The sequence below is a fragment of the Mastigoproctus giganteus genome, chromosome 11 (genome assembly GCF_048544385.1).
Source record: "Mastigoproctus giganteus isolate SK-2022 chromosome 11, ASM4854438v1, whole genome shotgun sequence".
Classification (NCBI taxonomy): Eukaryota; Metazoa; Arthropoda; class Arachnida; order Uropygi; family Thelyphonidae; genus Mastigoproctus; species Mastigoproctus giganteus.
The window spans coordinates 11,419,336-11,435,218 of NC_143585.1; the positions used below are offsets into that span (position 1 = coordinate 11,419,336).

Sequence of the window (15,883 nt, forward strand, 5' to 3'; positions counted from 1 at the left end):
GTGCTACTCTAAATTCTAAAAACACATCACGATGTTTTCAGTTTCACCAAAATGAACCCTTTTCGTGTTACATTTGGATATCACAGCCCACAACTCGAATTATTCACTTAACATCCCAGTGGATAGGGGAGGATGCGCGTCGTATCAGCCATTTACGAAAATAACCGTTCTTTGACCCTTGGGTACTCATTTGTTTTTGTTCGTATATCATATCGCTTTAAGCCTGTTTTGATGTACGAAGGTCGACCGATGAAGGGGTTAAAACGGGAAGTGCGCATGCGCGTGGATGTGACGGTTGCCTAATCTTGTGCTCCTCAAGTTTTCAATGTTTAATGTATTTTTTAGCGAGTCTCAGTAATATTTTCGTACAGTGACTTCCTGAGTTATCCCCTGCATCCTTGGTGAAGATGAATACCATGAAAATTTAGGTAATTATTGTTTTTACGTGATTTGTTTCTTGTCTGTACATATTTATATTAGCTGCCATTGCTTGTCTCAGGGCCCGGATGTTAGATACCAGCCTTCACTGCTCGCTTCACAGCTTCTGGTACTACCGGCTGTACCAGAAGGTCAAGCGCCGACCGGGCTAGCCGGGCTAGCTAGCCCGGTCGGCGCTTGACCTTGTGCCTGCCTAGGAATCCAAAGGTTGGGGGTTCGAATCCCGCCTCGGGCTTGGATCAAAGTACTGCAAAAACCTTGGGAGGTACATTATGGCCACAGAAGCCGATGCGCCAAAAAACTACCAGAAAAAAAAAAAGAAAAAGGTCAAGCAGTTGCATTGTGTTGGGGGTTATTCGCCAGTCGACCTCCTGTATTGCACGACGTTTACAACTCCGACCTATTTACGCTCCCGCTCTACTTATGAGACTGCCTTCGGCAACAAGTTGGAAGGAACTTGGCAATCAAGCGTTTGGAATTTGTGTGTTATATGCCTGGCAACCAAGTTTTGGAACTTGTCAACTTTTTTTTTTTTCCTGGACAACACTCTCAACAGACCACTTTTACTTTGACTACTAATTGTAAGCTTCCTCGGAATTTATACTGCGCTTCAAGCTGCTAAGTTGGCGAATTGGCATCAAGACGGTTTCTTTCGCCCTGCCTTCTCACTTTCCTGATTACTGCCCAACTGGCAAAACCCTTCGATAATCGTGCACTTTAGTGTCATGATCACGGTCACGGTCAGCCCGCAAGTCACCGTTAGCTGCAAACTGGCGTGAATCGAATTCTGACGGACAGTTCCGAATTGACCTCAGCATGCGCGACACTCACTCTATCTTCCTGTTGCCGCTGTATCTGCCAGTCTGCGCTGGCAATTGTCACGGAGCATGCGCGACACTCACTACATCTGCCTGTCGTGTGTTGGGAATTTTCACGGAGCATGCGCGATACTCTGTATCTGCCGGTCCGTATACTGGCAACGTACTAAGAACTCGCAGTAATATTTCTTTTTATTTTTTCGTTTTCAGAAAGCATAAAAACAATTTTCTAACTACATAAGAATTTGATTATAAAAATAAAAATTTGATTATAAAAATAACAGTAGATAGTTATAAAAATGATAATGGTAATAGGTAATTATTTTTAATTATTATTTTCAAGTAATATATTTTATGCTGCTCTTAATAAAACCCAAGTATAGATGGCAATACAATCCACATGGTAACAACCACGGACGTGGCGCTAACCATTTTGAGGTATATAGTGAAGACGGAAAGCGATTTTGAGTGATTTTCACCAGAATTACAAGGTATTTATGTCTATTTATGATAGCCATAACTTTACAAGGTACAGGAAAATGTAGACGTAAAAGGAAAAGTAAAAAAATTGTGTAAATAAAATGAATAGGTGAGTTAAAGTATAAGGCCTGATACTTCTGGCCTGATACTTTAACAACTGTTCACATCTGTTTATGGCATTCGTAGGCCGCCGTGTTCAAAATGACGTATCTTAAGCGGGATTTTTTAAAAAAAATATGTAATTTGGGGTTATACGCTTCGCAGTCAAGGGGTAATATGCTGTGTGCGCCATCATCATCATCATCATCATCAGCCATTTTCAATCCACTGCAGGATGAAGGCCTCTCCAGCAACTTTCCAGTTCCTTCTGTTTTGAGCACTGGCCATCCATTTACTACCCAAAAACTCATGAATTTCATCTATCCATCTCCACCTTTGTCTTCCAGGTTTTCTTCTAGCTCCTCTTGGGTACCATTCTATTATTTTTTTAGTTCATCTGTAATCATGTCTTCGAGCTGTGAGTCCTGCCCAAGACCATTTCAGTTCTTTAGTGTTGATAAGAATGTCCTTTATTTGTGTTTTCTACCTAATCCATGAGTTTCTTTTCTTATCTAACTTATCTGATTGCTAATATAATTCGTTCCATTCTTCGCTGTGTAGTTCTCAGCTTCTCTTCCATTCTTTTGGTGAGTGCCCAAGTTTCACGTCCATAAGTCATGGTGAGGAGTATACATTGATTCATTATTTTACGTTTCAGACAAACTGGGACATTGCTCTTCAGTATGTGACTATATTTCCTGAATGCTATCCATCCAAAATTTATTCTTCTCTAGACTTCCAGCCATCTATCATTATTACAGTAATAATTTGTCTCAGATAAGTATATGACTCCACCTTTTCAATTACTGCTCGTTCAATCATTATTTCCCTTTCCGTGGCATACTTGTTCATCATTACTTTTGTTTTAGCCATATTCATCTTTAGTCCAAAATATTTACTAACTGTGCATAACTGATTAAGATTTTCCTCTAATTCTTTGGGATCATGGCTTTTGACCACAATGTCACTGCAAATCGTAAATGGTTTAGGTACTCTCCGTTCACATTGACTCCTTTCTGCGACCAGTCTAATCTTCTGAAAGCTTCCTCAAGGGCAGCAGTAAACAGCTTCGGAGATTTTGTGTCTCCTTGTCGAACTCCTTTCTCGATTTTAAATTTGCTACTGTCTTTGTCTAGTCTAATAAAGGAGGTAGCACTCTCATATATTTTCTTCAAAATCATAATATGTGGAGTATCTATGCCTTGTCTTTCCAGTGCCCGAAACATTGCCTTATGCTGTATGGAGTCAAATGCCTTTTCATAATCCACAAATGCCAGGCATAATGGTGTTTTATATTCATTTGCTTTCTCCATTAGCTGTGATATTACGTGAAGGTGATCCATAGTTAAGAATTCTGTCCTAAAGCCATCTTCCTCTTTCGGTTGATTCTCATCAAGTATTCTTTCTAATCTGTTAGTAATGATCCTTGTGAACAACATTTAGATGTGGGATAACAAGCTAATTGGTCTATAATTTCCAATTTCTGATTTATCTCCTTTCTTATGCAGCAAAACTATAATTGCATTATTCCACTGCTTACGCGTCACACCTTTTCTAATGCACTCTGTGAAGAGCCTTGCCAGTTTTTGTGTTATGTCTCTTCCTCCCAATTTTAACAACTCTACAGTAACTTCATCTTCCCCCGGGGCTTTCCGATTCTTCATTTTCTTCAATGCATGTTCTACCTCATCAGGAAGAATATCGGGTATGTCGTATGTGTTGCTACTTTACAATCCATCTTCCTCACTGCTGGTATCATTCCCTCGCTCCTTGTATAATTCTCTATAGTAGTCTTCTGCTATTTGAATTATGCCTTCTCTGCTGTTTATAAGTACACCATCACTATTCTTCAGTTTCAGTATCATTTGTCTTTCTGTATTACTGCTCATGGCTGCTGATTTAAATCCTTTGTTTTCCCTTAATGCTTGTTCTACTTTTCTTGTGTTAAATCTTCTTATGTCCTCTCTGAGTCTCTTTCTAATGGCTTTGCATAACTCAGTATACTCAATTTTCTCCCTGTCAGTGTTTTTCTTGTTCTTCATTTGTCGTTTTCGGTTCATCATGACAAGTGTTTCTTGACTAATTTTTTGTTCTTTGGAGTTCTTTTTCCCTATAGGTTTCTTGAGCTTTATCACTTTCAGAAAGTTGTAATATTCCTAGTCGATATCTTGGTCCTGAGCAGTCTGCAGAAGCTCAAACGTTTTCTTAAGTTCCAGTATATACTGCTTTTTCTCCTCTTCTGTTATCTCAAAGACCTTTGTATTATTTACTCGAGTCAGTTTTTTCCTCTCCTTTCCTACATCTATACCAAGCGTACATCTTACCATTCTGTGATCACTTCCAACATTTACCTCGTTCAGGACAGTAACGTCGTTCACAATATATGTTCTGTTAGTGAGGATGAAGTAGATTTCATTAGTTGTTAATCCATTTGGACTCTTCCATGTCCACTTTTTGTTCACCCTTTTCTTGAAAAAAGTGTTCATTACTGACAGTCCTTGAGATTCTGCAAATTCCACAAGTCTTTCACCTCTTTTATTTCTTTCACCAATTCCACAATTTCCTATAGTTCCTCTTTCTGCGCTGTTTTGCCTCTTTCCAACTTTAGCATTGAAGTCCCCCATAATAATAGTGTAGTGGGTTTTCTGCTCATCTAGAAGACTCTCAATTTCGTTGTACATTTCTTCAACCTCGGCATATTACACCGTATCATTTTATGTTTTTAAGTTTTAATTTAATTATAACTTAAGTACACTTACTTATTACTTTGCTACTACCTATATTGTGTTATTATAGAGTTGATGCTTCAAACTTATATTAAGAAGAATTTACGATCAACTTGGACTGAAGAGGACCTACAAAAGTCTGTTAACGAAGTTAAGGAAAAAACGACATGTGTTCGATCAGTTGCACAAACCTATAGAGTTCCTGTTCGCAATTTAATGAGGATAATAAAAGATGGGAACTTCCACAAGATGCGACTGGGACGCAAGACTTATTCAGGAGAGGAAAATGAAAAGGAACCGGTTGACTACATTCAGAGATTGGGGAAAAAATGGTTTTGCATTAACACAACATAACATTAGACACCTGGCCTATACATTTGTCATCAAAGATAGCATTCCGCGTCATTTTAGTGTTGAAAAAGAAGAAGCTGGATATGATTGGTTTCAATTATTCAGGAAAAGATATAGGGAATTAGCAGTTCGGGAAGCACATGGTGTTTCCATAGCTAGGGTGTTAAAGGAATGTGACGCTTATATAAACGTCCTGTAGAGTGTTTGTGCGGAAAACGATTTAGTTGATAAACTGAGACGAATTAGCAATATGGATGAATCGGGACTACAATTAAACAGTAACCCAGGAAAAGTAGTTGCCAGTAAGGAGCAAAGCCAGTTAGCTGCATGGCAAGTGCTGAAAAAAGGAGACACTAATTCATTGATAGCCTGCTTGAATGGAGTAGGAAATTTTTTTACCACCATACTGCATTTTTAAAGGAAAAAACAAGAAAAAGGAGTTTGAGGATGGTCTGCCACAAGGTATTCAAGTAGTTATCAATCAAATGTCAGCTTATGTGAGAAGAGAAATTTTCAAGAAATGGCTGCAGGATCATTTCATCACACGAAAGGAACCAGGCAAGCATTTATTTACTTTATATGGACATAGTTCACACTGCTCAGATGCTGAACTGTTGGATTTCGTTGCCCAAAATGACATCATACTCTTATGTCTCCCGAGTCATTCTACTCATTGGCTGCAGCCTTTGGATGAATCATTTTTAAAGCCATTGAAAACTTATTGGGAGCAAGCGTGTCGGACATGGGTGCATAAACATTCAGGTCGAAAAATCACCAGACTTCAATTTCCAGAGCTACTAAACACAGCTTGGTGTAAAGCAGCAACAGTCAACAATGGAGTATCTGTATTTCAAGCTTGTGGAATCATTCCTTGGAATTCAAAAATAATTCCAGACCATGCATTCGTGTTGGATGAACTGTCACAGTCCAAGAAGAACCTGAAAACAACAATAACCTGGAAAGACCTGAGCTTACTGCTGCTGGGACAAGCCTTATTAATAACTCCCGCTGCCCCCAAATTGTTTGAAAACATTGCGCCAGTACCTGTTGTTGAGGGACCCAGTGATTTTCTGAACAAATGCAAGCGGCACGCACAAGTTCTTACATCACCTGAAACTATTGCACAAATGCGTGGTAACAAAGAAACAAAGGCAAGAAAAGCTGCTGAAATTCAACATCGCAAAAATCGAAGGAAAAGGGTGAACTCTTCAAAAAGGAAGAAAAAGCAAGCTGCCCACAAACCGTCTAGTTCATAAGAGAGTGAAGATGATTCTCCTCCCTGTGATGATAATGAATCGGAATTGAATGAGTCAGATTCATTTTGTGCAAAATGCCGTAGGTCTTACACTGATAAAAAAGGACTGAAATGTGACTGGATACAATATGTGCAGTGTCTGCGTTGGATTCATGAGATATGTACGCAATGTGATCGTTTTTGTGAACGATCACATTGCGTACATTGTGCAGAGGACAATTCATAAAAATTACATTTATTACTTACTTACCATTACTCATTACTTATTGCGTACCTTCACAATTAGGCATAGTTGGTTGTTAGTTATCCTTTTAAGAACAATGTCGAGTGGTATGGCACTAGCCATAAACATTTTTAGGTGTGGCCATATTACCCCACTGTTGGAGGATATGGCATTTTGACACTTTTTGATTTCATACTCTTTTGCGATTACATTTGCTTTGTATTTGGCGAAACTACTATCTGGTGTTGTAATTAAAGGTTATAAAAATACTTTCATGACTTTGTTTTTTTTTTTGTTTATACATTTATATGGTCGCTGTATAGTTATAACATAAAATTTAAGTTGCCTAATTTCCCCAACTTACCCTATATATATATATATATATATCCAAATTATATAAGTTATAGTGTAATGTAAGTAAATCCATAGTTTGAAAATCGATGTAACCACAGGCCAACCATACCTCCAGTATACATGAAAAATTACATGAAAAATTATTATATGAAAATTATAATATTAGTTTAATCAACATAATAAGCCTTACATGGGCACATATTTTGAAAGAGACTTTGTCGAGGGCTAAACCCCTACAAAATAAAAACCCATGTTAGACTGAGCCTCCAGTTTCTGTTATCATCTGCCTGTATACCAAATCCAATATCCATAATAATGGATAATTCAACTAATTTAAAATTAGGTTATAGTGCTTACATAAATAAGTATAAATATAGCCGTACCGAAAGGGAAATGTCTAACCAAAATTTGTAAGAATACAGGCTGGATGATATTTAGCCCGACCGATAGCAGCAACATTATAAGCCCAACTGAGAAATTATTATTATTTGCTGAACAATTTGCAGAAAAAATGGCTAAATTAGCTAACTAAAGGCGAACGGAAAGCAGAGTAGTTAAAGCAATAGTACCCCTCGAATTACTCTAATAGTTCGTGAGATATGAAAAATTAAGGCGAGAGGATAGATAAAAGTAAAACAGAAAAGAAAAAGCAATATATCGATATTACATCGGATTAACCGGGTGTGTAAATTCCCGACCCTAAAAGTAGGGATCCTGGTTAAGTGGTAATAGCCGGTCAAATATATCAAAGAATGCAAAAAGCAACAGGAAAAACGGAATGGCTAATTCCTAAGCAAATTTTCTATAAATTTAACTTCAAAAATTAGGTAGAGGCCAACATTATATAAAGCTTTAGACAACAAAAGTTAGGTAGTGGCCAACATTATATAAAGCTTTAGACAACAAAGGAGGGAAAGCCCTTAAACAACAAAGGAGGGAATACCGTAGAACCGGTATCTTCCCGTCCAAGAATCTACATTATCGTAAGCCAGAGGCGAGAAAAAACTAAACGCCTGCAGCAAACGCACAAGACATTTTGTAAGAATATTGAAAATCTTACAAAAATTTCAGATTTTTTTATTTGGAAAATTAGTTCGTTTTGTTTAGATTCTTGCCACTAATGAGATATAGGAATAAAATCTGCAGTTTTGAAATCAAATTTATTCTGGTAGGGGCTGAAAATATTAAAAAATTTCCCATTTGTAAAATTTCCTACATAACACTGGCAGAACCAAATTAGTTGTCCTGGGAAAGAGTAATGAAACGAAAACAGAACAATTAACCTTACTTTCGCTAAAACAAGGAACACTACGGAAAGCACAGCGGGTGGCTTACTACGACAAGCAAGTGAGGGTTATTCCGAGACACTTTAGTACAGCCAAATTACCGCAGACAGGAAATCGGTTCGTAAACACACGCACAAGTTCCCAAAAACAGATGCTATAGTCACGGATGTCGTTTCCTTGTGGTTTTAAATTGCCTTAGAGACGAAGTGTTATATGTGTAGGGTAATGTGTTGTTTTGGAAGTATCCGGCTACTTCAAAGGAACACACCGGATGGCCACAGATCCAACAGGTGGAGAACAGAGAGTATTGTTCACGTGCTACGGGGCAGGCTGACCGAGGCTTTTCAACGAATTAAAGGAAAAATGATAAATAAAGAAAGAGGGGATTGGTAGGAACCACTGTGTAGAGGCGTGGAAAACTCCGAAGCAAATTGAGGATAGAGGAGAAAAAAGGAATACAGGGAGGAGAGTAAAAGGATAGGAGGATGAAGAGAGACCTGTGTGAGCTATGTGGGAGTGTGGGTTTTTTTTTGGTGGTTTTAAGAAATGGAAGTAGTCAACGGAAACAGCTGTTAAGATTTTCGTCAGCGTAAATAAAAGAAGTGAGTAACAGTTAATATTTGAGGGTTTTGTCGTCGGAAAAAAATTATGTGTTAGCAATATCTGAGTTTTCGGAGCGTGAGGGAGAGTGCGGAGATTAAGCCAGTCCGGCATTAGAAGGCAAGAGCAGTGGCCGTCTTTACGAGACAAACCGTCATGGATAGTGACCGTGTGATACGAGCACTGTCAAATAATGCTTAGTTTAATAAGAAGCTTGTGCAAGATAGAGTAAAGAAGAGTAGCTACGGTGCACTCTCTCCTTGTGGAAAGATAGCCGACTAGGGTGAAAAAAGGCCTCAGAAAGGAAAGATAGCAGTACCCGTAGCCATGGAGTAAGACCGTGCGACAAACTGCCAGTTCAGTTCAGATATACAGTGAGGACATCTAAATGCCAGAATTGTGATCCTTACTAGAGAAATTAGCCAGGAGTCCCAGAATAAATGCCTTGAAGTACAACGACGACATTTTCAGCTAAGAATGGAAGGATCTCAAACAGCGAAACACGACAAAGGAAAAATTAAGTAAGTGGCTAACTTAATATTCGCATTACCTTAAAGGACTTTAGGACCCTAATAAATGATTAGGGAGGATTTGTGATACTTAGAGATATATGTACATGTATAAAATTATATACGCAAAGTGGGAGGGATAGGTTAGAAATATAATAGAAATTTGACTGATATAAATTTTGTAATTAGAGAAAGGAACTGAAGAAAAAGATAAGAGTGTTATTGATATTAATGGCTTTTATTACTAATCAAACATATGTCATGTTATAATAAAGGAGAGAAAAAGGGAATATTTGTAATAAGTTATTACTGGAAATTGTAGATATGAATAGCATTTTTTAGAAAGGGAGAGTAAGGTCCTAAACCTGTATACAAAGTAAGAAATATAGAGCATGTAAAGAAAATTATGGATAATGTGCAAGGTAGAAACGATAATAGATTACTGTACTGATATCGTTTGTGTTATAAAGTACAGGATAACGTTAATTGAGAATACTCGATATATGAAGTTGAATATAAAACTAATACTAAGCCATCACGGTTGAACATTAACTGTACTTTTCCCAATTGTTCATTTTGTATGTTGTATATATATATATGAAAATAAACTATGTTCATTTTATATATTTGTGTGTGTGTAATTGTTGTACTGGACACAAGCCTAACCAATGGGAATTAAACATATAAGAGTTCTCCCCTATGAACTTAGAATTTTCTGAGAAGTAAAGTCAGATGCACAAGTGGGGAGATATTATAAAAGGGAATTATTTAAAAGGGGAAATAATAAATATAACCAAAATATATAAAATAACATTTTCTTAAATTCCACCCCCCACAATTTATAACTGCCGCGTATACAGCGCCACTTAAGATTTGTCCAATAATAGCCAAGTTAGGGATGACCCATAAGTATGAAAGCGCCCTCTGTAGTAGAGAAAACAAAACCAATAATTCTCAGATGTCTAAGAGACTTCTTAGTAAAAAATGAATTAATTCCTACTGCAAAAACACATATAGGTACCACTTTTCTAAGGCGTAAGCTATATATAGCGTGTTTATGCAACAGTACCTAGTATGTACATATATATACAAGGGCTAATTAGTAAACCACTCGTTCCATAGATACTGGTATATAAATCTATAGATACTGATGTATAAAAATCTATACTTCTTTTAAAAAACGAGAAATTATACCAGAAAATAATTCCTTTAAAACCGAGAAACTATGCCCCTTACGTGTATTTAAATATTAATTATGCCTAATAGCGTCCATAAGTAGCTCGTGTCTTATGGCCAATCTATATCTACACCATTTTGAAAATAACTTCAATAAAGATATTAATATGTTCAGATATATAGATGACTTGATAGTGTTCAACTATACTAACTTTCATGCAGAAGCAGTTAAGCACTACCCGCAGGATTTGGTTCTAGAGGTCACTAACCAGTGTGACTCTGGTAAAGCTGCATATCTGGATATAGACATTCATATTAAGAACAATAACCTAACTACCAAGGTATTTGACAAACGCAAAGAATTTAATTTTAAAACTATAGACCTAACCAGTTGGGGTACAAATATCTCAATACGTATCCTTAAAAACATAATAGTGACACAAGGTATCAGAAGATTATATATCTGTAATAATAAAAGTGATGTTATAGACGCACTGATAGATCTTAAGCACAATTTATTAGATAACGGTTTCCCACATAACTTCATTTTGAAACATATTAGTACGGCTTTATCGATAGCCCAAAAACAATACCACGATGATCTAAACCGGTTGGATACTATGGATGCTATTAGGCATAATTAATATTGAAATACACGTAAGGGGCATAGTTTCTCGGTTTTAAAGGAATTATTTTCTGGTATAATTTCTCGTTTTTTAAAAGAAGTATAGATTTTTATACATCAGTATCTATAGATTTATATACCAGTATCTATGGAACGAGTGGTTTACTAATTAGCCTTTGTATATATATGTACATACTAGGTACTGTTGCATAAACACGCTATATATAGCTTACGCCTTAGAAAAGTGGTACCTATATGTGTTTTTGCAGTAGGAATTAATTCATTTTTTACTAAGAAGTCTCTTAGACATCTGAGAATTATTGGTTTTGTTTTCTCTACTACAGAGGGCGCTTTCATACTTATGGGTCATCCCTAACTTGGCTATTATTGGACAAATCTTAAGTGGCGCTGTATACGCGGCAGTTATAAACGTCTTGTGCGTTTGCTGCAGGCGTTTAGTTTTTTCTCGCCTCTGGCTTACGATAATGTAGATTCTTGGACGGGAAGATACCGGTTCTACGGTATTCCCTCCTTTGTTGTTTAAGGGCTTTCCCTCCTTTGTTGTCTAAAGCTTTATATAATGTTGGCCACTACCTAACTTTTGTTGTCTAAAGCTTTATATAATGTTGGCCTCTACCTAATTTTTGAAGTTAAATTTATAGAAAATTTGCTTAGGAATTAGCCATTCCGTTTTTCCTGTTGCTTTTTGCATTCTTTGATATATTTGACCGGCTATTACCACTTAACCAGGATCCCTACTTTTAGGGTCGGGAATTTACACTCCCGGTTAATCCGAGGTAATATCGATATATTGCTTTTTCTTTTCTGTTTTACTTTTATCTATCCTCTCGCCTTAATTTTTCATATCTCACGAACTATTAGAGTAATTCGAGGGGTACTATTGCTTTAACTACTCTGCTTTCCGTTCGCCTTTAGTTAGCTAATTTAGCCATTTTTCTGCAAATTGTTCAGCAAATAATAATAATTTCTCAGTTGGGCTTATAATGTTGCTGCTATCGGTCGGGCTAAATATCATCCAGCCTGTATTCTTACAAATTTTGGTTAGACATTTCCCTTTCGGTACGGCTATATTTATACTTATTTATGTAAGCACTATAACCTAATTTTAAATTAGTTGAATTATCCATTATTATGGATATTGGATTTGGTATACAGGCAGATGATAACAGAAACTGGAGGCTCAGTCTAACATGGGTTTTTATTTTGTAGGGGTTTAGCCCTCGACAAAGTCTCTTTCAAAATATGTGCCCATGTAAGGCTTATTATGTTGATTAAACTAATATTATAATTTTCATATAATAATTTTTCATGTAATTTTTCATGTATACTGGAGGTATGGTTGGCCTGTGGTTATATCGATTTTCAAACTATGGATTTACTTACATTACACTATAACTTATATAATTTGGACATACCTAACGTCCGATGTAATGTTCTATCATTTGATGGCATTAATCGGTTTGTTCTATAAGTAACACTTAATAAGTTTATATTTGGTAACACAGTAAAAAGTTTTTTATATATATATTTTGCAATTTAACTCTGGAATATTTGGATGCTATATATATATATATATATATATATATATATATAAAATATAGGGATAAATGTAAAAGATAGCAATCAGAAACAGATAGCTCTGTTAATTATTGGTAGGATATATTGAAAGGAATTAGCCAACGAAAAAGTTCCTTTCAATGTATCAATATATCAATAATTAGCTACACAATCATTATTGTATTATATATTTATATATTATTATTAATATATTTATATATTATTATTAATTATATGCTTATTTCCAGGGTATAGCATTGTAGACCTACACAGGCTATCTTAGACTTTATAAGTTATTTTGGCCTTATCGCCCGCTCCATGCTGTTCTGTTTATATACATATTCAGCATCTATATAGTACATATTATACTTTTACTATAATAACTATATATACATGTGTGTGTATATATATATATATATATTAGCATTTCCAAAACGTATGGTAGTACATTTGTTAAAAACCATTTCAAGTGAAAATAAGCTGAACATATACAATGAAGATGTATTATTTTAATTGAATGTTTCTTCCTTTTTCCGACGCGAAATCATCAATAAGTTTATCCTAATTTATGTTTCGCGCAACATGAGTTTCAATGGATACAATTCATATATTGGTTAGTCGTTCTTGTCCCGTTGTTGATCTAAGGCGATTTTTAATCAATTTTAGTTTACTCGAGGACCTTTCACAAGAAGCTACTATTACAAAGTCAGGGTAAGAAAAATTCGTAATGCTATTTCTGTGTTTGGATAAGTTTGGATAACACAATACTCCTGAATCAATTGGGGAAAATAAATACATAAATACATACATACATATATATATATATGACGAGCCTTTCAATGTATTGAATAATGCCTTATTCAATAATAACTGGTAAATCTATATGTATTTTTATTTAATTCACCTTTTCACAAATGTAATAATTCACAAATTATTACAAATAATCATTCTTATGTTACTATTTTCAGGCAATACAAAATATATTACCTGAAAATAATAATTACTTATTTCCATTATAGTTTTTATAACTATCTACTTTTATTTTTATGATCAAATTCTTATGTAGTCAGGAAATTATTTTTTATTCTTTCTGAAAACGAAGAAAAAAAGATCACTGGACGTATGTACCGAACATTGCCCAGTACATAGTCAGTGTCGCGCATGCTCCGTCAAGTCGGAACTGCCGGTCAGAATACGATTCATGCCAGGTTGGAACTGGCGGTGACTTGCGGGCTGACCGTGACTCACGACACTAAAGTGCAGGATATATACCAGGCCTATATAAATGGTTAAAGTGGTCGTGTGGTAACCTGGATTACTGCCGTTTTCTCTTTCCGCAGTTCAAATCCCACGTTTACCCTCCCCCTTGGTATTTTCTTTTCCTCCCCACTCATACTTTGAATTCATTTCTCTGGTAAAATATGGAAATTTGCTTGTTTTCACCTAAATAAAATTATTTAATTAATAATAAATTTTAATATTTTTATAGGTCATGGCCAAACATCCATAATGTAGCTTAGGTGGAGGTTAAGATGCTGTTTGCAATAGACATTAACAAATAAAGATTTTTTTATTTTCACTACTGGGTTCAGGCGGCTAATTATAGCAGGTCTCAGTACAATTCTGTGAGTGCAATGAGGCCATTACACCTGTCTCACTCTATTCAAACCTTTTATTTTCACCCACCTCAGTCCAGTAGTGTTTGCATAAAATTCTGTATTTACTCTTGATTTTTTTTAAGGAGTCCTTATGTGCTGTAATGTAATAACTAGAGTGCTGTAAAGAAACCATCACCAAAGTTCATAATAACACTAATAACCCAAGCAAATTCATTAACCGCGTGAATAAGAATAAGATACGTAAAGCCCTTATCGCGCTCCCATATTATTATTATTATTAAAATCAGTTTATTTCCCAAAAAACCTTGGGTCACCCCGGGACGGCTCTGTGCCAGAAGGGTGTGAATACAGACTAAGGTGCGAGGAACCGAATGTACAATAAACAAGGGTACATTCGTGCTCGACCCGAGACTTTTACAGGATTAAATAAACAATAATGTACAAAATATACAGTAATATACATGATTACATGAAGACAGAAAGTCTTTGTCATATACAAATAGGCAAGTTAAAAAAAAAAAAAAAAAGATCTGTCCAGGAGCAGGTGAGTATTATAGGTTCATAATCTGGTAACAGTTCTTGAGGATTTCCTTCCTGTAGGGCTTGTCTTCAAAGAACCTATCAGGGTGGATCCTAAATTTATTGAAGATCCGAAGACAATTGGCTGGAAACATGTTCCTCAGGGAATCAATGCTTGACAGCGTAAGACGTAGAGGGAGACAGGAGTGGGGGTGCTTCCCTCTTGCTCTCCTCGGGCCAGAGATTAATGCGGATACTGATGGAGCATCAATTCGCCTCCTTATAAGCCGTGCAAGCGTGAGGACATTTTTTGTCATGATGATATGTCTCCAGGGAGTGGTGCCTAGATTTGCTTGTAGGATAGATCTGGAGATAGTTAGGAGGTGGCCTACCACCCTGTTCATCCATCTAAGCAACCAGTACTCTAAACTGAGATACTTCTAAAGGTATGAGGCAGGGGCAGATGACCAAATTTCTGAAGCATAGAGAGGAATCGGCGTAATACACCTCAGGATGTGCCGAACAAGCAGCGCTGGCTGATGCACACCAACGAGCTCTTGACGCACTGCCCAAAGAGCAGCGTACGTCTTTTCTGCCTCATCCTGGCAAAGTGAGGTTGAAATGTGAGCCCAACGTCCCAGGTGAGGCCAAGATCAGTATGAGAGGTCACCTTTTGCACCGGTTCCCCACTCACAAAGATTTGTATATCATTTTTGGCTTTCTTCTTAGTTATCATCAGTTGTGCTGATTTGGAAGGGCTCAGATGCAGCCCTATTGTGGCAAGATAACTTTCCAAGCTCAATATCTGTCTCGAAGCATATCATTAACAATACGCTAGAAGACTTCAACAGATTTTTAAGAATACAGATATCAAATTAATATTCACATCTTATAACAAATTAAGTTCCAAATTCAATTCATACAAGACAACACACGAATACACAAGATCATAACAACATTATATATTTGATCAAATGCCAATCAGATTGCCAAGCATGTTACATAGGCAGTACAACAGCAAAATTCGGGACATCAAAAATTTCCAACACGCGTGCATACTACCACTTTAATAGCTTCAAATCTAATTCAACAAGTACAGAACTAACACGACAAGTCCAATCTTATAATCATAACCCACTCATCGATTCAGCCATCACAGTAGTCAAATTAAATTCCAGCTACAAAATATTTGAAAACGAAGCCCTCGTCATCGAATGGTTTAAGCGC

The 15,883-nt window shown here is 36.4% G+C and overlaps 1 protein-coding gene across 1 annotated transcript in view; it reads left to right on the forward strand.

Annotated features, from left to right (window-relative positions):
• Positions 1-300: 300 nt before the first annotated feature.
• The window catches only part of LOC150077710 (retinaldehyde-binding protein 1-like), a 54,747-nt gene continuing 39,164 nt past the window's right edge, over positions 301-15,883 (forward strand). The window contains exon 1 of the mRNA XM_090384241.1: positions 301-428. The gene's annotated coding sequence lies outside the window, so the exon portion shown is untranslated. The remainder of the gene's footprint in view (positions 429-15,883) is intronic.